The sequence below is a fragment of the Pteropus alecto genome, unplaced genomic scaffold (assembly GCF_000325575.1).
Source record: "Pteropus alecto unplaced genomic scaffold, ASM32557v1 scaffold113, whole genome shotgun sequence".
Taxonomy (NCBI): Eukaryota; Metazoa; Chordata; class Mammalia; order Chiroptera; family Pteropodidae; genus Pteropus; species Pteropus alecto.
This window is the reverse complement of record NW_006433949.1, coordinates 7,409,764-7,432,844: the sequence shown is the minus strand read 5'-3', so window position 1 is coordinate 7,432,844 and position 23,081 is coordinate 7,409,764. Positions and strand designations below refer to the sequence as shown.

The following is a 23,081-nucleotide window of genomic DNA, read 5'->3' as shown; positions in this document are numbered from 1 at the left end:
CCGGGCCTGGGGCTTCGGGCGGGGCCCCGGGGCTGGTCGAGGTTTGAATGTAGCTCGCTGCACTTCGCTGGCGGGCCCTTGCAAGCTGCGGGGAGGGGCGCGGGGGGCGGAGGCCAGGACTCAAGGTTCCCCGGACCCGGGCGCACCGCGGATTTTAGATCCAGGACCCCCCGGAAGGGAACGAAAACTCTCCCCTCCCGCCCCTCCCCCCCCCCAATTTACCAGCATGGTGGTCTTCTTTTTGACATCTGATGATAAAGCCGGAATTCCTTCGGATGCCTGTCGTTGGTGGCGATAGCTGTGATCGTCTGCGCGGTTCGCTTCATCTTGTATGTAGAACAGCGAAATGATAATGTTTTCCTCCTCTTGCCTGTTTTCCACAAACGGCTTTCATTAAACATCTCGGTGCTAATGGTACTCTCCTGAGCAGGCTTTCTAAAAAGCATTAGTGACACCAGTGTTAGTTGTGGAATATTTCAATCTTGAAGTCTTTAAATGGATTTTAATATCCTACTGTTTGAGTTTCATGAAGGATAATCCAGCATCGCTCTCCTGATTTATTAAAGAGTCGTTTGGAGTTGGGCCTAATTTGACATTTTTTTTCTTTACCCCGAGTGAGCTCTCTTACCAGCGTAAATGTGTCCAGACGTTATATAGCAGAATTACTGTGGTCTTTTCCTGTTAATGTATTAGTTGTCAATATATATGCAGCCTCAGTGGGGGTCTTGCAGAGTCACATGTAGGCTCCCTCATTAATCCAGATATTTTTATTAGAATCAGCTAGCTGTAGCGTTTTATGCCGGTGTGGACTCCCTTACACTTAAATTTTCTTGTGACTGTGTCTTTTATGTTGAATGAAGGAAGTATACTAATGTTTATTGAACACTTCGTGGCAGGTACTGTGCTAGGTCCCCTTTCTCATTTTATTTGAACAGCCACTTGGAGGGAGGGGAGGGAAAGGTGGTGATAACCCTTTTTCAGGTGAGAAGGTATTTTGAGGTGGAGCCAATTCCTAGGTCAAACAGCTAAAGAGTCAGACTTGAGATTGTAGAATGAAATCCTAATTCAAATGCTGCAGCTCTTTCCATTACACCCTACTATGGAATAGTGTTACTAATAATTTTAGATTTTAGCACATTTTACTATTGTAAGCAAATCTATTTCAGACATATATTAAAATTTAAATGGTCATATTTTTAGAAATATCATAGAGGGCATATTTTACCAAGTGTATTAGCTAGATAGACTACTTAGAATTCTTTTTTTAAAAAAAAGACTACTTGAATCTTGAGTTTTCTCATTCTCTTCAGGAGCAAACGCTTCACAGCATACAACTGTGAAAATTAACGTGAACACAGAGGCTTAGGAGCCAACAGAGAAATTAGGTCAGGCCTAAAAGAAATAAAAGCCCTAGAAAGTAACAGAGAAAGTACTGCTTGCAGTATCACTTCTCTTACATACATCCGATTGCTGTTGCACCTTATGGTTAAATATGCCAGTAAACATATCTTCCAGTTGCCCTCACATCCTTCGGGTCTTTTAAAAAAATTAACATCTAAAATATGGACTGAAAAAATCTTAGGTTTAGGACATTTCATTTGAAGATTTTTTTCCTTATTTGATAGGATTTTTACTAGTCTGAAGATGATTTGGATCTGATAACTATTTCTGTCATTGCTTTAGACTTTCTAAGTCTCTATCAGGTGAAATGCCAAAGTAATTTTCCTTTCCTAAATGAATCCAAATTATAGATACAATTGGAATTAGAATCCTGGGTCTAGATTATCGTTTTCTATCTTCAGGTTGATGATATACTCTAGTAAGAATTTAAGGTAGCTGAAGGAAACTGGACTTTGGGTGATGAACACACAATAGAATATACAGATGTCAAATGATAATGTACACCTGAAAATTATATGATTATATTAACCAACGTTACCCCAGTAAACTTAATTAAAAAAATAATGATTTAATGCTACATTGTACATTAGCATTTAATAGATATTGATTAACAGTGCTGATTTCATGGAGGGCTTCTTCATGGAAATGTTAATATTTGAATAGCAACATTTTTTAAAACGTGATGCTTCCAGAAAGATTTAAGGATATTCAGGCATTGTTTTTTCATTTCCTGAATTAGTTCATTAGGAATTTTGCCTTTTCTGTGCACAGTTCTTTCCTAATCATTATGTGGATGATATGAAAGATGAAGAATGGAGTTTGAATTAGGCCTTTAAGAGTGGGTGTGAATTTGATAGACAGATAATAGGCACAAGAGACAGTGTGAGCTGTGGAATCTAATCCTGGATAAGTACTTAGGTGCCAAACTAGAGGACTCTAAAGGCAAAATTGAGTTTCATTGTATATTTGTGCAGTGGAGAAACTTCAGTGTTTGTGAAAAGGCAGTCATCTGGTTAGTTTTGAAATGTTGGAGGATAATCAACATGGTGAAAATGATAAGAAAAAAACTGAGGTAGGGGAATCAAGCTGTTGTAACTAGAGGTGAAGTAATATAGTGGCAGTGGAAGGTAGCAAATGGAGGCTTTATAAAGCTAGAATTAGTAATGGACTCTTGTTAGAAAAGTAATAGAAGACTTAATAATCATGATAAGTATGGGAAGAAGGAAATGATGTGATCTTAAAGAGTAAGGAGGCTGAGAGGTGGGATTTGAATTCTAGAGGGATTTCTGAGACAGGGTTTTGTGGTTGATTGGGTGTGAGCATAATTGTTAATTCCAGGGCTTGTAGCTTAGGAGCCTGGAAGATTGTGCCATTATCGAGGAGGAATACTGTAGGCAGAGCAGGTTTGTTAGGGAGAAATAGTGAACTGTGTTTCGTATTAAGTTTGTGGTGCCTGTAGGCCATTTAAGCTATAACCAGAAGGCATCTTGAAATTTATAACAGGGAAGTAGAACCTGGAGATGGAAATTTGTGTAAGTGGTAGTCTTGCATGGATGAGCACAGATTCTTATTTGAGATTATTGGTTAGGTGAAATTGCAAGCAGATGTTTATGTCCATCTGTTTAGTAGACAATCCATAGCATTCAGTAGATTTTCAAAGGGATTCATTATCCCAAAAAAGTTAAGAGCCACTGAAGTAGAATAAATAGACCAAAGCGGTAACTCTGGCAAATATTTTAAGAGGTAGGCAAAGGAAGAGGAACCTGAGGACTAGTGAGATGTATAAGAATCAGGAAAAAAGAAATAAGGGCATGAGAGGAGAAATTAAAACTGTATGTTGATCATTGGATAAGTTTGAAACACTTTTTGAATGTAACTGAGAGGTTATAATGTCATCTCCCTAGAGATACTAATTGAAGTGGACAAGATGAGAAAACATATGTCAGAACAGAGCCAAGGAATGTCTGACTATATGTCAATAGTGGGCAAGCAACTGAAGACAACAGAGGAAGTGTGGTCAGAGACTAGAGAACAGGAGTACATATTATCAAAGGAGCCAAGGGAGATAGTGGTCACTAAGGGATTGGTACTGAATATTAGACAAGCTATTGTATTTGTTGATTTTCAACTCCTAAAAAACAGATGGTTCCAACCAAAATTTTATTGTGATCATATTCCTCATGGTACAATATCCTGTCTTATTAAGGTTTTTGTGATTATGACAGGCTAGTAGAACTATCATTTAGTCAGCATTTTCTGTTGTGTTTTTTTTTTTTTTTAACATGCATTAGTTAATCCTCATAACCACACTCCCAAGGTGGTTACTTTGTAAGTGAGGAAACAAGATACAGAGAGGTTATTTAACCTTCCCAAGGACACACAGCTAGGACGTGAGAGCGTCCCAGTCTGTCTGGTTCCTGAGTGACACTCAACCAAAGAGTTGAGTTGAAAAAATATGTGCTTTCAATAAGAGAAAATAGCCGTTGTCTGCTTATGCTTCTGTCACTCTTTAGTCTTTTTAAAAACTAAGTCGTTCACTCAGAAGACATTTATTAAGCACCTTTTATGTGCCAGGATTCACATGATCCCTTAGAACAAATTGTGGGATGGAGTTGGGTAATATCAGTGCTGTACAGAAGGAATATGTGAAATGCTGTGAGGAAAAAAAGAGACCTGAGTGCCGTGGGGCTGTCTTTGTATGATTTCACAGACTTTTGAGCTGAGGGTTGATGTATGACTAGGAGTTTGCTTTGAGAAGTACATTCTAGGTAGAGCAAAATGGACATGCAAAGGCACAGAAATTCGAAAACAGCACATCAGATCAGGAGTATAGAGTGCCTTAAGGAGAAAGCTGTAGTTGAGACAGCTGGGATGAACAGGGCCAAATACTGAATCACATTGTTTACTAAGGAGTTCAGACTTGATTTTGTAGGTGAGAGTCATTGAAGGATGGCACTCTCTGCCATTTCCTCATCAAATTTTGTGAATTGTGTTCTCCTTTTTGTCTCATGTTTTCTACTCATTGTGCTTACTCCTTTTCTTTCTGCTTATCTAGGAGTACTCTGGGTGTGTTTTTTAAAAGTGTATGTGGTCTTTTTCTTGTCGTTACATTGATTGGGGGTTGTTATTGGCCTTTGAGGGGAGTATGTCTGGTGGAGGCAGGCATGCTATACAACTTACAGTGCATGGTACAGTCCCTCCGCTGGAGAATCATCCTGTCAAGATGCTAGTAAAACATCCCTCCAATCTGTGCCCCACCCCCAACCCCAGAAACACTGGGCCCTATTCAAGTCCTGCCTTCTTTCCTCTAAGGCTCATCTCCTCCATAAACTTGCCCTCATTACTCTCTGCCGTAGCACTCCCTCCCTCCTTGGAACTCTGCTAGGTTATTTGCACCACTTGTTTGAAAGGCAGGACCAGCAGTAGTATGTCTCATCTATAAAAGCTCCAGACCTGGGAACAGATCTGGATTCAGAGTCTTAATTTTGCTTGTTAACTGTTAATTCAGTTTTTACTAAAGTAGTCCCTTGTACACTTTTTGGAGCTCAAAGATGTGAGGAGACCAACTTATGTGAGCAACAGAAAATCCAGTGCTTCCTAGCAGAGTTTTGCGTGCAAATAAAACTCAGAAAAGAATTAATTTTGATATTTATAACATCCCTGATAATGTGCTCCTGGTGCTTAGCTATAACTGATACACCATTCCCATGAATTTAATTTGCATATTCTCAATTCTCAAGTATTTATAAAAAGATTTTTATGAAAAGCATCCGAGTTGAGTCTACCAAGGAACCATATATAATTTATTTCTCACCTTGCTCATATTAATGTACATTAATGTACCAAGTAAAAAAAAAGGGGGGGGGGATTCTCCAGTAAACACCCAGAGCTACTTCACACTGCATCCAGCCTATTCCATCCACCCACCCGCCTAACTCTTGAGATGCTTTTTCTCCCTTTTAGCTTCTCTTTTCTCATTCACTTCTTGGGGTTCCTGCATATTGGAAAGCCAACAGGATGGATGTTTTCCAAGGTCCCGCTCAGATTTTCTTAGTCTTAGAGTGGGATTTGGATTCTAAACCCAGGAGGAGCTGGCAAAGTGGTGTGTAAAGGTAGGAGTCTGCATAAAATATGCCATGACTGACTGACATTTGTTGCAAACCTGCCTTGCTTTAGGTGCTATGGTGTAAAATTCATTCTCATCCTCGTCCTTAATATATTATTTTTTTCACTTTACAGAAAAGGAAACCAGATCTTAGGTAACTTGGTCAAGGTTCATAACGAATAAATACATAGGAGAACAGATTTGTCTAGACCCCAAAACCTATGATTTTTTTAAACTACTATAGACTTTTCTCTGTTAAACCAAGCTACCTTGAAACATAGTTCCTACAGCCTGAGTTCCTCAATTGGCACCAAATTATAAAATGATGATTATTATAGGCAGCTTGGGCCTGTGGAAGAAGGAAAAACTTGAAGGTGTGAGGGTCAAAACAATTTAGTTTTTGCAGGAAGGTAATGTTGATTTCTTCTCATTTCTCTTCCTTACCTCTACTAAGTTTCTTGATATTCATTCGTTTACTAATGTTATTAAGCATGGACCTGACCTATGTGCTAAGTGGTAGGATCGAATAAGTGGTTTTGAACTGAGTAAGTGGTTTTTACTCTGGTATTTACAGTCTAACAGGAAAAGTAATAACACTTACTGAGTATAATGAGGTGCAGGGTGCTACCAGAGGGTATAAAAGGCAGACTAAGATAGTTTGAGGAGTAGTCTAAGAGGATTTCCTGGAGGAAGTGGTGCTTAAGTTGGGACCTGGAGAATGACTTGGAGCTAATTGAGTGAAAGGGAGAGTGTTGGAGTGTTTCAGGCACAACCTTGTGGAAAATGGATTGTAGATATTGAGGAGTTTATGGTAAAGATCAAGGGATCTTTCTCATGGCACCACAGGGATAGAAAGTGCAGTTAAAGCTTCAGGTCTGGTTGCAACCAGGAACCAGAAAATAGATCAAGACATCTACCTTTCTCCCTCGTTACATTTACAAAATCTTGCACCCTACATCCCTACAGAGCTGGGGGTTTTTTCTTTGCTCTTTCACCACTTCCCCATGCACTTGGCACAAGAGAGCTGACCCTAACTTCCCCAAGGTATTTGTCTTCAGTTCATTGACAACCAGAGGCTGAGAGCACTATGAATCCAATTTTTGGAGGAGAATCAAGATTCGCGTGGGATAGTGTCCACCTCTGGTCCAGTCAGCTGAGGCCTAAGGTGGGGTCATTTGATAAGGCCGGACATCTCTAAGGTATGAGCAGTGGAGTTGGGGTTGTGGTCAAAAGATGTCTCTTGTTTACAACTGACTTGCCAAGTTAAAGTTCTTGATGCTGGTCTAGAAAGAGAAATGTCAAGGTTCCCTGGTCTTGTCCAGGCTGGGACCGTCCCCTGTGGGGAAGGAGGGGAGGAGAGGAGAAGGAGAAGTAGTTGAGGCAGGAGAAGGGCTTTGGGCTGCTTTTAGGGCTCTTCTGCCTTCCTGTCTCTGGCAGTATGGGGGTGACAGGTAAACTGGATGGCATCTTTAAAATTTAGTATTTGATACATATATAACGTGACATATATGTGAGTTATGTAACCTAACAGTAAACACCTAAGAACCCACAACTCACTAAGTGACTTTTTGACCAGATTGTCTGAGGCCAGCATTCTGCAACCTGGCCACAGGGCTCACTCCAGAGTTGTATATTCTTTTTATGAGTGTGTACAATGGAATGGGTCTGAGCATGGACTTTGACCACTTATATGTGACTTGAACCTCGTTTTCCTCACCTGTAGAAAGGGAATAGTGGTACACACCTCAGTGTTGTAAGGATTAAGTGAGATATGTAGGGGAAATGCTGAGAGCACCAATATCTGGTCAATGCTCTAATTGTTGTTATTCCCTTGAATTAAATGGGCCTGGCACAACCTGATCCTCCCTTACCTCAGTCTCTCAGACCTTACCTCAGTCTCTCAGAATATCTTCTTAGAGTGTAAAGCACAACATGCAGAAATAAAAATAATTAGACTTGGGTCACACAAGTTGTATGTCGAGTTCTAATTGTGTGATCTTGGGTAACTCACTCTCCCATATTTTGACTTAACAGTCAGAGAGCTGCTTCTGTGCCAGGCCCTGGGCCATGTTCCTGCCCTCCCTCACGAATGTCGTGGTGTGGTATTGGGGACAGGCTGATAAGGAAATAAATTACTGTGTAACATGGTGAGAACACTTATGAGATCATTCTGGACAGAGCAGCTAACTCCGCTGGGCTTTCCAGTCACTAATTAATTCAACAAGTAGCATGTGTACTAGGCACATTCTAGTTGTGCCGAGATACGTAAGTGAACAAAACACCTTAGGGACCTTACTGTCTGAATGGGAGTGGCCTGAGAGGATTAGAAAGGCTTCCTCAGGACTCTGGCTTTAAGTTATTTCTCTTTATAACACTTATCACAAATACAGGTCTAAAATACTTTTTCAATCTATTGATATGTCATTTCATTTTAAATGGCCCTCCCAGTTTTTTTTTTTCATTTAGGAAATTTAAAAAGGCGGTTTATGCACAAAACTTTAAGTGGATTATTCTTTATATTATAAGCAATTTCTGTAGTAAGCAGGTGATATTTGTTTTATTTTTTCTTATATATATCCCCTAAAATAATTACTGAGAATTTGAAGCCATATCCTAATTGTTCCCCCATTTAAGAATTCTATTGTAAGAAATAAAACTGGTTCACAAATTAAAAAGTTGATGGGGCTTACTAACCAAGAAAGTCAGTAGTTTCTCAGCCAGTCAGTATCCTTTACACAGATTCAAACTTTGTTGCTCTAATTTGCAATGCTATTTTAATTCCTAGCATTGATGTGTATGGTTTCCAAGCCCAGGTCCAAGTGCTGCAGGAATGGCTTATGTAGAGTCTAATGCAGATTCCAAAAAATCTCTTTTAGGCCAAGTTGAGGGGCCAGGCAAATGTAGAGAATTGCAGGAAGCAGCTCCTACCAGTTATCAGAATCCCACATTTTGCAGTTCGGACCTTAATTTGGTTTGACAAGCCATTTTAAAATGCCCATTCCCCTTATAAAGTAAAGGCTCCTTCACCCCTTTATACTATAATACTGACTTTTGTTTAAAAAAATTAAACAGCAAACAAAAAGAGGCTGTCTTTAGCTTTCTGCCTTTTATTTTAAAACAGCCCTATTGACAAAGTATAAAACTCATAACATTTTAAGTGTTCAGTTTAATGATATTTAGTAAATTTACAAAGTTGTGCAGCCATCACCACAGTCAAGTTTTAGAACATCAACATCATTCCAAAAAGTTTCCTCTATCATTTGCAGTCAATTCCCACTCCTACTCCCACCCTCAGGCAACCCCTAATCTGTTTTCTATTTTGCCTGTTCTGGAACTTTCATGAAAATGGAATCATGGCAGATACAGTTTTTTGTATCTGGTGTTTTCTTCACTTATGTTTTGAGATTCATCCATGTTGTTGCCAAGATCTGTAGTTTGTTGCTTTTTGTCATTAAATAGTAATTGTTGGATGGCTATACCAGATTATGGACATTTGGAATTTTTCCAATTTTTGTCTATTATGAAGAATACTGCTAGTTCTGAACATTCATCTTTAAATTCTTGTGTGGATATATGTTTTCATTTTTCTTGGGTACTTAGGACTAGAGTTTCTGGGTCATAATATAAGTGATATGTGTGTGTTTTGGGGGGAGGGGATGGTAGAATTTTATTTTAAACTGTAACCAATTTTTTGAACAAATATAAATACCCTATGTACTAGCCACTATTTTAGGAACTGAGTGTGATGAGCATAGTCCCTGTCCTTTAGGAGCTTACTTTTCAGTGGAGAAAGTAGACTATCACACGCACTTAACATTTCATTTACTGATAAGTAGTCTATGAAGAAAATTAAAATGGAGTAAGAGTTTTAGAGTAGAAAGGGGAGTGCTTTTTACTGTGACAAAACATTTTTAATGCTACACATTTAACACATTTTTTTAAACATGTGGGAATATTGCAAGGACCATGCAAAGTTTTTTTGCTGAATTATTTGAGAGTAAATTTGGCTTATAACCATGCCTCATAGCACCAAAACACGTCAGTGTATATTTTTACCAAACAGGAACTCTCTGAAGCAGCTCTTCAGACTCTCTTTGGCTTTAATGCCTTGACACTTTTGAAAATTGGTGTTTTAACTTTTTAAGAAACCAGAAACTATTTTCCAAAGTAGTTGCACCATGTTACATTTCCATCAGCATTGTATGAACCATTCTGTTCTTCACCTTCTTACCAAACATTTGGTTTAGTCAGTCTTTTTAATTATATCTCATCTAGTGAGTTTCACTTTGCATTTGCTTCATGACTAATGATGATGAGCATCTTTTTATGTGCTTATTAACCAGTTGTATATCTTGTCTGGTGAAGTGTCTGTTCATATCTTTTGCTCATTTAAAAAATTCTCTCATTCAATTTTGATATATATATAGTTCAGCATTCTCTAGGTTTTCCTTTAGAATAGGGACAGTCAAGAATTTGAAGCATAAACCAAATCTAATCATGAGGCAACACCAGACAAACCCAAGTTTAGGGATATTCTACAAAATAACTAGCCTGTGATCTTCAAAAATGTCAAGGTCATGAAAGTTAGGAAAAGACTGAGAAATTGTTCCAGACTGAAGGAGTCTAAAGAGATGCGACTACTAAATGCAATCCATGATTCTGAATTGGCACAATAGAATGGGGTTTGAAGATTAGATGTAGTAATGTATCGATGATAACAATTTTGATGGCTGCGTTTTGATTATATAAGAGAATGGTTTTGTTTGTAGGAAATAAACTCTGAAGTATTAAAGGATAATGAGGCATCATACTGGTGAACTTAGACTCTAAGATACTTCAGAGAGTAAAAGTTTGATGACCTGTGTTTACAATTTTTCTGTAGTTTGAGATTTGGTTCTTTTTTACTAAAGAGTGAGTCTCAGGAAGATACTTGTGTGTAGAAGTTTGGGGGAAGCTGTGAGAGATCTTTCAGCCAAGTGAAAGAGCACTGGCCTGGGAGTCAGGGGACCTGAGTCTTGGTCCCTGCCATCATTGATACATTGTATGGGTTTGCGGTAGTCACTTTGCTTCTGCAGGTTTTAGTTTTTCTCATCTGTAAAATTAGGATATTAGAATAATGTCTACAGTCCCTTGCAGCTCTGATGGCACTGCTCTCAGTAACATTACATGAAATTAGCACACTTATATACATACATATATGAAGAGAACTTATGTATGGATTGTTTCCCACATTACTAGCAAACTGTCTATTTTAGTGTAGTTTACCTGAGAAACCTCTGAATGATCATAACTGAGATATAACAAAATCGGAAAACTTCCTGTTAAAAACTGATTTACTTTAATGTTAAAATGATTTACTTTAATGTTAAAAGCCCAAAAGTAAACCCTTGAAGAAAATGACTATTTTTTATGCTCTAAAAGGTAAGGTTGAGACTAATATACTATATGAGAGTACTTACTAATTTACCTTGAGCGATCATATTATTCACATAAGGTTTTAACCTAGTGACTGAAATTAATATTAATCTGTCATATTGTCATTGGGAACAAAAGTGTAATGAAAATGTAGAGTTGCAGAGATGTGGAAATACTTAAAAATGATTAAAAGTAATTCTGAAAAAAAAAAACTTGGTGTAATCTTATTTATAGAAGAAATAGTTTTAGCTCTACAGCTCAAGAAAAGAAGGCAAAAACAAAACACTTCCCCAGTTAATATCTGAATTGCCACTGAACACAGGTCAGGTTTCCGAAGTAAAGAATAAAACCTACAGAATTTAACTTGGTCACAAAAATTTATCTTGAGTCAGTACCTAAGTTCAGGGTACTGTAGTTTATTGCTTTAATAGAAATGTGAAAATGTTTAGTTTTGGAGTTTATTTGAAATTTTTGTTTCCTTTTCAGTTTAGCCATGCTGAATCCTCAAATAAACTTATATTTCTCTCATTAAATCATTATTGTTTCTGTTCCATGATTGAAGCAGATGCCTTTTTTTTTTTTTTTTTTTTAGGATCAGTGTAATCCTTTCCCATAAGTTAATTTTTACTGTAAGATAAATATTTATATTATTTTTTCTTTTCCCTGATTGAAGCAGATGGCTTTTTTTTTTTTTTTTTTTTAGGATCAGTGTAATCCTTTCCCATAAGTTAATTTTTACTGTAAGATAAATATTTATATAGGCATATAAAAATATTTAATGTTATGTTTCAGACCAGTGAAAAACCAGTCAGTAGTAATGCTAGATAAATCTAACATTGTCTTTCATCCCCTCATTGAGCCATTCTGGCTGTCATATTGTTTTGCTGATGTTCTCAAGCATTCTTTCAGGGCACCTCTGATCCTTTACCATTCAAGTGATGACAAAAGTGATATTCTTTAGGACTCTTGTAAATTCTTTTTTTAATACATAGAGAGCTGGAAAAAAGACATTTGTGATTCCCTGTCCACTCTGTCATAACTGCTAGGAAGAGCCATTTATTTCCTGCCACGAAAACAGTCTAAGACAGAATTAGTCGTAAGAAGGCCAAAGTTTTATAGAAACTTTTAAGAATGCTTCTAGATACTCAGCGGGCAGAATGTAGCGTTCGAGAACTGGTAAATGTCTAGCATCCTAGGATTTAATACTTACCTATAAAAATGTAAATTGGAAAATATTTTGGCCTCACATGGTTTCTGACTTCATCAGGAAAGCTTCTAGTATTTCCCTATTAGGTAAAATTCTGACATTGGGCTGAGGTGTATTTTATTTACTCTAGGAAATTTTCATCCCTTCTATTTTGTTTGTTTTTAACATAAAAGAGTGAATTTTGTCAAATGTCCTTTCTATTTCCATGGAGATGATCATATGATTTTTCTCTCAGCATTATTATGAGGATCACATTAATGGAATTTCTTATTGAACTCCTTTACATTCTTGGAATAAATTCTGCTTGGTTATGTTGTATTCTTTTTTATAATGTGCTGTTGGATTCTCAGCTAATATTTGAAGATTTTTTTATTGGTATTCACAAGTGATAGTAATCTATAGTATATTGTTTTGTGCAGTCTTTGTCAGATTTTGGGTTAACTGTTAAACTTACTTTATAAAGTGAATTTGGAAGTTTTTTCTTTTTCTGTGTTCTGAGATAGCATTGGGACTACGTTATCGTAAGTGGTAGAACTTCCCCCATGACACCGTTGGCTTGATGCTTTTTTTGTGTTAACTTCCACTTTGGTTTCTATCTGGTCTCTGTGCCATCATTTTCTTGCCCCTCCAGATTGTTCTCCACAATCACTATAACTACTATTTCTTTGAGAGCTTATTATCTATTAGGCACCTTCACGCGTATTCCCTTATGTGATTATTCTTAATATAGTACTTAGTGTTTCCTGGTTTTGAATTTTGTATAAGTGGAATGTATTCAACTAGTTTTTTTTATTCATCATTATTATGTTTTTGAATATAGTTATTTTCACTGCTTTATAAATATCATGTATAAATATACCACAGTTTATTCATTCTAGTATTAATAGACATTTGCGTCGTTTCTAGTTATTACGCTGTTTTCCGAGAATAACCTTTTACATCTCTCCTGATATACAAGAGTTTCTTTATACCCATCCCCTGTGGTAGAATTGCTGGGTAGTAGGGCATATGCATGTTCACTAGGTAGTTCCACATTGTTTCCTAGTTTTTCCAGTGAAGTTTTGTGTTGTTATAATTGTACATCTTTTATTAAATTTATTCCTTGATATCTTACATTTGTTGTTGCTGTTATAATTTGCATTTCTTTGTAGCTGGTTTACAGAATGCATTTGACTTTTATTGATTTTATGTCTCAACCTCAATAAACTCTTATTTCAATAATTTATGTTTAAATTCTTTTTGGACAAGTCTAATTGAAAATCATGACCATTTTATTTCTTTGCGTTACTAGATTTCTTTTATTTTGCTGACTGATGTTAAAAGGAAAGCTCTGACTGAATGAGAGGGCTATCAGTTTTAGTGTAGTTTTCCTTATTCTGTTTTACTTTTCAAGTTTTTTCAGAGATGTCAAAAAAATAATAAATGGAGCCACTTTAAAATGGAACCATAGCTGCCATGCCAGAGGACCTGCCTTGCGTGTCTGATGCCTCAAATCTTTGGAATGTTAAACAGGGCAAAATAACCTTTGGACTGAGACTAAAGCAACCTTATGCTTCAAAGAACTTTTCAAAGATAAAAAGAAAGCAGATATTATGGCTACTAGACTGACACGACTATGGGACTGAAAATTAAAAACATTGTTTAAAATTAGCATCACTGTGTTACATTACCAGCACCAATAGAAATGCCTTCCTTCTGTTGATGTTAATTGTTCCTCTTCCCTTTTTCATTAATTATCATCGCCTTTGTCTCCTAATTGTAGCACTGTGATTCTGCCTGAATCAGTGGATCTTGAATAACTATTCTTATTGATCTCAAATAAATGCTTGTTGCCTCTCACTTTGAAAGGACTTTTATTTTTAGGTTAGACAGGTTTGTTTGTTTTTTTAATCCTGAATGATTATTGAATTTCCACAGATGATTTTTACTGCATCTGTAGAAGTTTTATGTGCTTTTTCTCCTTTCATCTGATATAAATTTCAGATTACATTAATAGATTTTTCTAATGCCAAACCAGTTTTTCTTTTCTGGGATTAAACCCAACTGGGTCATGATGTATTATTATTATATATTGCTGGATTTGGTTTGCTAATAACTAGGGTTTTCTCATCGTGTCCATAAGTGAAATTGGCCTGTAATTTTTCCTTTCTCATACTCTTCACTGATTTTAGTGTCAAAATTAGACCACCTTTATAAAATTAATTAGGAAGTGTTCCTTCTTTTCTGTTTTTCTAATTCTGTAAAATTGGAATGATTGATTCCTTTAAAGTTTGGTAAAACTTTCCTGTAAAGCAGTCTGGACCTGGGTGCTTTTATATTTTGCTTCGTTTAGGTGTTTCTTTGTTTTTGTTTTTATTGGGAAATATGTTATTCAAAATTCTTTTAAAAATGGTTATATGACTTTCCATTTTCTATTTCTTGATAGTTTTTAGGAATTTTACTCGTTTCTACATTTATTGGAGTATTATATTTTCTTGCCTCTTATTTTTATTCTGAAGTATTCAAACATATGTAAAACACACACTGTTTTAAAAATAACGTTAAATACATGTAATCATTGCACAAATTGTCTAGCGCCTGCATTGTCTGAAGCAGTTGTACATATCACGAGATTACAGATAGGAAGATTAGAGGAGGTGTCTTCCCCCTTAGCTCAAGAGAAGAAAGTAGGGTGCTTTAGGCACAGATGTCATGCCAAACTGAGTGTATGGATTTTTTTTGCCCAGTGACCTTAGCTTCTGAGTCAAGTAGAAGGTAAGATCAAGCATCTTCCAGGAGTGCATTAAATGAAGGATCAGAGGCCTGGAAAGTATAAACAAAGTTTGGGATAGCTATTATGTGCTTGAAAGTCCAAGGACTGGCCCTACTTCTGGAGAACAAGGTCTTTGTTCTCCGCCATATCCCCAGCACCTAGTACACTCCTTTCATGTTGTAAGCAGGTTCTCAGCAAATGTTTGTCACATTAGCCAGGTATAATAGTATCAGTTATGGTACATTGAGCCAGGCTAGCTCTGTGCTATCCTTCATAGTTTTCACTTTCTCCTCACATTTACATTCACTTTCCTGTATTATTAGAATACCTGAATGAAGGAAGAAAAAAGTTCCTCACTAAACTATAAGCCTCTTTAAGAGCAGCAGGGAACATGTCTCATTTACCAATTTAGAAACTGCATTTCAAATCTCAGCTCTGGCACTAATAGCTGTGTGACTTAGAGCATGTCATTTAACTTCTCAGAGTCTCATTTCACTCTTTGAAACAGAGATCATGCCTTTTGAATATTGAAATGACTATCGACTAAATCATTATGGAATCCTGAGAGCAATTTTTCTTGCATTCCAATATGGGGCTAGAGAATAAAGCATTGAAATGAATGACTCGGGAGTACAATTTGGACACCTGTGTAAGTAGGTAATTCGTGGAGCTTGTTTTGAGGTTTTAAAATTATTTTTTAATGGCAATAAAATGCACATGGCATAAAATTACTATCTTAACCATTTTTGAGTGTACAGTTCAGTAAAATATATTCACATTATTGTGGAACTTTTTCATCCTGCAAAACTGAAACTCTGCCCATTAAACAGCTCTCCATTCTCTCCTCTTCTCAGCCCCTGGCAACCAGCATTCTGCTTTTTACCTCTGAATTTGACTATTCTAGGTACCTCAAATAAGTGAGCATAATGTCCTCAGGTTTATCTATGTTGCAAATGGCAGGATGGATAGATACTAGGATTGCTTCCACCTCTTGGCTATTGTTAATGATGTTGCTGTAAACATAGATGTACAAATATCTCTCTAAGACCCTGCTTTCAGTTCTTTTAGATAGATACCCAAAAGTGTAATTACTAGATCAGATGGTAATTTTATGTTTAATTTTTTTGAGGAACAACCATACTGTTTTTCAAAGCAGCTGCACCATTTTATGTTCACACCAGCAGTGCACAAAGCTTTCAGTTTCTCCATATCCTTGCCAACACATTTTCTGGGCTTTTTAAATAGTAGGCATCCTAATGGGAATAAGATGGAAAGCTTGTTTTGATGGGTCTTGTGCCCTGTATGATGTGCTGTCAGTCAGCCATGAACATTTGGCAGCTAAAGTGGGAGTGACTCTTTCAATAAATAGTGTGTTGAATAAATAAATAGTGCTTGCTAACAGAAAAATATAAGTAAGACCACAACTCGTACCTCAGAGGAGCCTGTAATAAGTACTGTGGGGAGTTTACAACTTAGCATCTGTGTATGTGTGCGGGTGTGTTTTCCCAAGTATGCCCTTTGTTCTAGATAATTATAAAAGAACTTTCTAAATCAAATGATCATATAGTTTTAATATCATTAGTGAATTAATGATGTTAACATTGAAAGTTAAGGAACATTTTATTTTTATTTCCTAGATTTTTAATGGAATTTTAAAAGTCCTGACGAGTCTACGGCCATGGTACCCTGAACAAGCCCAATCCCATCTGATCTCAGAGGCTAAGCAGGGTCGGGCCTGGTTCGTACTTGGATGGGAGATGATCTAGGAAGACCAGGTGCTTTTAGGCTTAAAAAAAAAGGGATTGTAAGCTGACAAGGTCCTTGCAATCTGTGAGGTCAACCAAGGGTTGCCTCGCTTAAAAATAAATAAAAAGTCCTCAAGATAAAATTTCCAATTATTCAGATTAGACTTTATAAATACTCAGATACTCATAAACCCACAGATTGGGAGAGTTTCCATTTTCCTTAGCCTTGTGATGGGACCTTTAGCAGCTGTCCCATAGTTGTACTTAACTCAGGTATAAGTCTCACAGATGACAGGGCTTATAGCCTCCCTGAGGGTAGAGAACGTGAACATTGCCGTCAAGTTCTCCATTATCACTTAGTGGAGCAGAGGGTAGGAGAAAGTCCAGCCTGCTTTATCTGTGGGTGGGGAGTGGAGGTAGAGAGGTACATTCTTTCCTATGTGATCTCAAAAGAGAATATTCTAGATAGAAAGCATTCTTCTCTTTGTTCCTGGAGTTAGTATGAACTTGATATTTTTTTAATGGTTTTAATGCATTTGATAAAACTACCAAATTGCTTTGTGGTAGTCAAAAAAATTTTTTTGTTAATGAGAGGCCTGTAGCTGAAGAAAATTATAGGTCCAGTTATTATGTCTAATAGCAATAATAAATAACATTTTATCTGTTTTAAAAAATGTTTTATTGAAATATACATACAGCTAAGTGCACATATCTTAATTGTTCAGCCTAGTGGTTTTCGCAAACTGAACATACCTAAGTAATTAGTGCCCGGATCAAGAAACATGGTTGGCATTCTAGAAGCCCACCTTGTGTTTCCCTTTCTGTCACTACCCACCCCTTACCCACCAGAGTAGCCAATATCCTGACTTCTCACATGTAGATTAGTTTGCCTGGTTTTGTACTTTATATAAAAGGAATCATAGTGTATGCATTCTTTTATGTCTGGTTACTTTTATTCAACATTGTGAGAGCCATCTACATTGCGCATGTTTGTAATTTAAAATTAGTTTAGTTTTTAACGCATACTGCTAACAACCTAGAAAAGGATTTTCCCCATTGTTCTATAACTGATCCTGTTGCTTTGCAATGCCGTTAATGCTCCAGTTCTGGAAGGAAGAAGTTTTTAAGTAGTCTTCATACTCTCGTCGTTCCTTTTCCAGACCAAATAACATCTACAGGTTTCCATTATCTTGTTTTACCTCATTCCATTGCTGTTATTACTAATCTGTTGCTATGTAATAAATGCCCTACAACTTAATGACTTAAAATAACAATAAACATTTGTTATCTCACACTTTTTGTGGGTCAAGAATTGAGGAGTGGGCCTAGTTGGGCAGTTCTGGCTCAGGGTCTCATGAAGTTGCAGCCAAGATTTCAGCCAGGCTGCAGACATCTGAAGGCTTGCTTGAGGCTGGGGTACTTGCTTCCAGAACATCCTACTCAAATGTCTGGCAGGCTGGTGCTGATTTTTGCTGGGCGTGAGGTTAGGGATGGTGCTGGGCCTCTCTTTTTCTCCCCACGAAGGCCTCTTCGTAGGCTGCTTGAGTAACTTCACTACATCGTGGCTGGCCAGGGTCTCCCCAGAGAAAGCACCTTTTCATGACCTAGCCTCAGAAGACATATAGCATCACTTTCACCCCATTTTATTTGTGAAAAGTAAGTCAGTAAGTCTGGATTGTATTTCAAGGGAAAGGGAATTAGGCTTTTGGATGTTAGGGAAGGCATCTGCTCTATCTCTGTCCTTATGTCAGTACTACACTGTCTTGATTACTTGCTTAGCAATATGTTTTGAAATCAGACAGTATGAGTCCTGTAACCTTGTTCTTCCTTTGTTTTTCTGGTTCCCTTGAGTTTCCATATGAATTTTAGGATCATCTTGCCAGCTTCTACAAAGCATCCAGCTGGGATTGTGATAGAGTGTTGACTCTTTAGATCTATTTGAGAATTATTGCTGTCTTAATACTATGACGTCTCCTGATCAGAACTAGGATGTTTTTCCAATAATTTAAATCTTTAATTTTTTTCAATATTTTATAGTTTTTAGAGTTTGTTTTACACTTCTATTGTTAAATTTATTCCTAAGTATTTTATGTATTTGATGGTATTTTTTTTATTTTGTTTTTAGATTGTTCATTGGAAATACATACAATTGATTTTATATATTGTATTTTATATAGTAACCTTGTATTCTGCTACTTTACTGAACTCATTTGTTCTGGTAGTTTTTAATTGGATTCCTTAGGATTTTCTATATACAAGATTATGTCATCTGCAAATACAGATATTTTTACTACTACTTTTCCACTGTGGATGCCTTTTCTTTCTTTTTCTTGCTCTTGTAACCTCAGGTATAATGCTGAAGAGAAATGGTGAGATCAGACATCCTTTTCTTATTTCTGATCTTAGAAACTTCCTAAGTTACTGGGGATTTGTACAGTATTTTTTTTTTATTTAAAATAATTATTTAAAAATCATATTTTTATTTTTCTGACGTTGTGTTAGCCAGTTTTATGACGAAAGATTTTTTAAATCAACAAAACAAGCCTTTGGCTGTAAAACACCTATTGAAAACATCATTTCTGTTACTCTATCCAATACTTTTTCATTGTGTTAGTCTTGAAGTTTTCTGTGCTCTGCCTCAGATTCTGAAAGAGGGAACAAGAACCGTTTGCTCCTCTCCGTACAGCCAGATTCTCTCTGGAGTGGTCTGTACTGCTCCTTTGCTTTCTGACACTCCTGAGCTTGCCTTTTGTGCTCACTGCAGCCAGACTTCAGACCCAGCACTTCACTCAGAGCTGATGCTGTGCACATTTCTTAATGTGCACAGTCTTTCTCAATTTTGATCCTTCTGGGTTGGCAGATTTTTCTTGAAGGTCCCCACAGGTGTTCCTACTCACCTAAGATTTTGATCTTTCTGGAGATTTGATGTTATCAACCATTTTCTTTTTAAAAAGTTTCATCTACTTTGCTGAAACATACCTGGTTTTCCAAGTCTTTGACCCTTTGTTCTTAGTTCTTGGGCTCTCTCACATTCCACGCAATTTCTCTGGGTGACCTCATTCAAATTCCTACCTCCTAAAAAAAAAAAAAAAGACCAGTCCTCCAGTACTCTTCCAGGCACTGACATTTCTTCTGTCTCCTGCAGTTCTTGCCCACTATTTTGCCCTTCAGCTCCCTCTGCTCTGCTGGACCTGCTCTCAGCAAGGCCTTTTTTCTCCCTTAAACCTATTTAATGTTTGTACCATACTGTTGTGTCCTATTTTCCCCCTTTTCCATGTATCTATGAATCAAACATGGAATGTCAACATAACATTAAATTTTATTAAAATCTGGTAGTTTTTATAACTTTGCCATTCGATGGGCATTTGGATTGCTTCAGTTTTCACTATTTTTAAGTTATGCAGCTATAAACCTTTTCAGTGTAAACAGGCTCCCCACCCCACCCCCTTTGAATAATTTTCTTGGAAACTATTATTCAAGAATGAGATGACCAGGTCAAAAGTATAACTTTTGTAGTATGTGGCCAGATTGCTCTCCAGAAACAGCATTTGAATTTATGCTGCTACTGTTAATCTTTAAAAGTCCTTCTTTGCTCAGCCCCTTCCCTCTTGCTATGATAACAAGGTATTATTCTTTTACTAATAATTGAATAGAATGAGATAGACCCTTATAGGTGCCTTGTTTTTGGTTTATTTGTAAGGCTAAACTTTTTTCTAAGTTTTACTCACTTATCTGGCGTTTGAACTATATTCAAATTATTGGACCATTTATGCACTAGAAGCTGGATATTAATGTTTATTTTCTGAAAGCTTTAAAAATGTGATCAAATTCATAAACTAGTTATTTGCTGTGTTCTTTTATTGCTTCAGAATTGGTGAAATACACGAAGGCTTTTAACCTTTAAATGTTGCCTTTTAAGCTGCGTGGAAATTATTGTGAAGAGCACTGGATGTAGATGCTTTATTTTATCTTATTCCATATTAATAATTTAGGTTTTGTCAATATTTTAATTGTTTTGTCTAATTTCACATGAGTTTTCATATTAAACTTACAGTTATTTACTTAGGTCTTTCTGGAACTAGTTATTCCATTAGTCTAGCTTATTTTTAACTTTACCTGGCATTAATACAGATTTACTCTTCTTTTCCCCAGACGTGTACTTTTTAATTTCTTAGCAGGGCTTCTGCCATAAGTTCTTGTTAAAGTCTCTACTCTGGTGAAGTGGATTGACTAAGATAAAAAGTATCATCAAGGTGTCTTTTCTCTCCTTCCCTACCCCCAAAACTGAGAGCTAGTTTGTCTCTTTGCCCCAGGCTCTTGTGCCCTGTCTTGGTTGCTGTTAGCTCTCCAGAGTGAAGGGAATCTCTAATATCAGGTTATTACCTAAAATAGTGATCTGTAAAAAGAAGAATTTATTAAAAAATGAGATTGTGCTTGTCCACCCCCTCCCCTTTTTTTGAGAAATCTAATTCCAGGACATTTTCAGCATCCCAAAAAGAAACCCTGCACCCATTTAGCAGTCACTTCCCAGTTCTCTCCTAGCAGCCAACTGCTACCGATGTGGAGCTCTGTCTGAGTGTGCATATACCCTTTGTAGTCTTCTTATCCTTTCCACATGCATTTTACTATTTTGTTAAGTTGTCAGGGTTTACTTTTCAGAGTCATTAGTTACTTTTGGCATTGATTCCATAAAGTCAACTTGGAGAATGATCATGTTTGTTTATTTTTAATTTTCTTAGTTGTGCCCAAATCTGTGTCATCTTCTAGTTCTCTTTCTCTAAGATTTTTTTTTTTTTAATCCTTGCTATTTAACTTTGTTATTCTTCCCTTTTCAGAGCCTGTTATCTTAGGTTTAACTCTGGTAGACATACTCTTGTCTTTTTATTCTTGCCAATGATGTATTTTGATTTTTGTTTTATTTCAAATTAGAAAAATATTATTTGATTATTTTCTTTGTAATTTCTAGACAGTTTAACTCATTCCGTGAGCCTCTATTACTATAGATTCTTTTTTTATCTGTTTTCCAGCTCTAATAATTTCACCTTCATTGTCTTCTGTCTATTTAACTGCTTGATTTCTGTCATTATTATCTTATAAATTATCATCTTATAATTTACATTTTTTGGCTCAAATTTTTTTTTTTTAATCCTGTTTCTGCTGTTTGCAAAATTCTTTTTTTGTTTTAAATTCTTTCAATATGTCATGGTTCTGTGGTATGTATTCTGGTCTATTCTTATTTAGCATTCCACTTATATGTAGCACTTTAAATGTTGTTAATAAGATGGGTTCTGTCTTCATCTCTATTCTTGTAAACTTGACTCTGCCAAGCCTGCTCCTTTTCTCCTGGGCCTTTATGATTTGTACTTAGTAACCACTCCCAGCTCCTGGGTTGCCCTTTAAATTTTGCTTGCTGTGTTCTTCAGTTGAGCCTTATCTTTGTTCTTTGTTTATAACATGTTTATTTTGTTGGGTTTTGAAAAAGGAGGCATTCTGTATCATTTCTCATTTAAAATTTCCCAAAGTTCTATTGTGAAAGACTTTTTGGGCACATTTTTATGTAATGGAAAGAACACAAAATTCAGAGAAAAGATCAAGGGTTGATCCTAGCCCTCTCATTGGGTGGCTTTAGCTAAGTCACTTAGACTCTATGGTAGAGCTTTAACTCTTTTAAAGTTTCATATAGTTGTGTCTTAAAAATCATAATTTTTATATTTAATTAAACTATAAGGAGTATTAAAATAATGCAGCATTTACATTAAGAAAAATTAATACTGTTAAATTATTTGATGATTTTTAAATGATAAGATTGTTGGGGCTAAGACTCGCAAAATTATTGTCTTCTAGCTGGTAATGATATTGTTTGCATTTGCGTTAGATTTATGATGTGAGTTTGCACATACTTATTTTTCCACATAACCCTATATGTGAGAAATAAGTGGTAATCTTTACATTTTACAGAGGAATACTGAGGTACAGCAAGCTTAAGAGAGTTGCACAAGGTTATAAGCACAGAGTTGTGACAGTGCAAGAACTTGAATTCAGATATCAGGACTTCCAAGACTCAAGATTAGGCCTTTGTAAAACTTGATTGAAAATAAAACTTGAGTAGTTTTAAGGTTATTTCTTCAAACACTATGTCACTATCACTTCAGTAGGTCTTCTGGAATAAGTAAAAAACATTAATTTCATCAGCGATTGTCCTGGAGGTCATCTGTTATTCTGAATGTGCTATTGGTCAGTGTTGCGAGTTATCTGTGGGCAGCCACTGTCTGACAGTATTTCTCTGTCTAGGTTTTTTACTGTATTTGAGAACAGATGTATTTATTGCTCAAGGGCAAGATTGAGGAGAAAAGAAAAGGAACTGATTTCAGAAATAAGATTTCCACAGTAACTTGAGCCGTGAAATTTTTGAGTAATTTCACGCAAAAAAAAAAAAATATATATGTTATGTGTGTA

At 36.4% G+C, this 23,081-nt stretch overlaps 1 protein-coding gene across 1 annotated transcript in view; it reads left to right on the top strand.

Moving 5' to 3' along the window:
- Positions 1-192: 192 nt before the first annotated feature.
- MAPK1 (mitogen-activated protein kinase 1) overlaps positions 193-23,081 on the top strand; it is an 82,402-nt gene continuing 59,513 nt past the window's right edge. The window contains exon 1 of the mRNA XM_025044466.1: positions 193-329. The gene's annotated coding sequence lies outside the window, so the exon portion shown is untranslated. The remainder of the gene's footprint in view (positions 330-23,081) is intronic.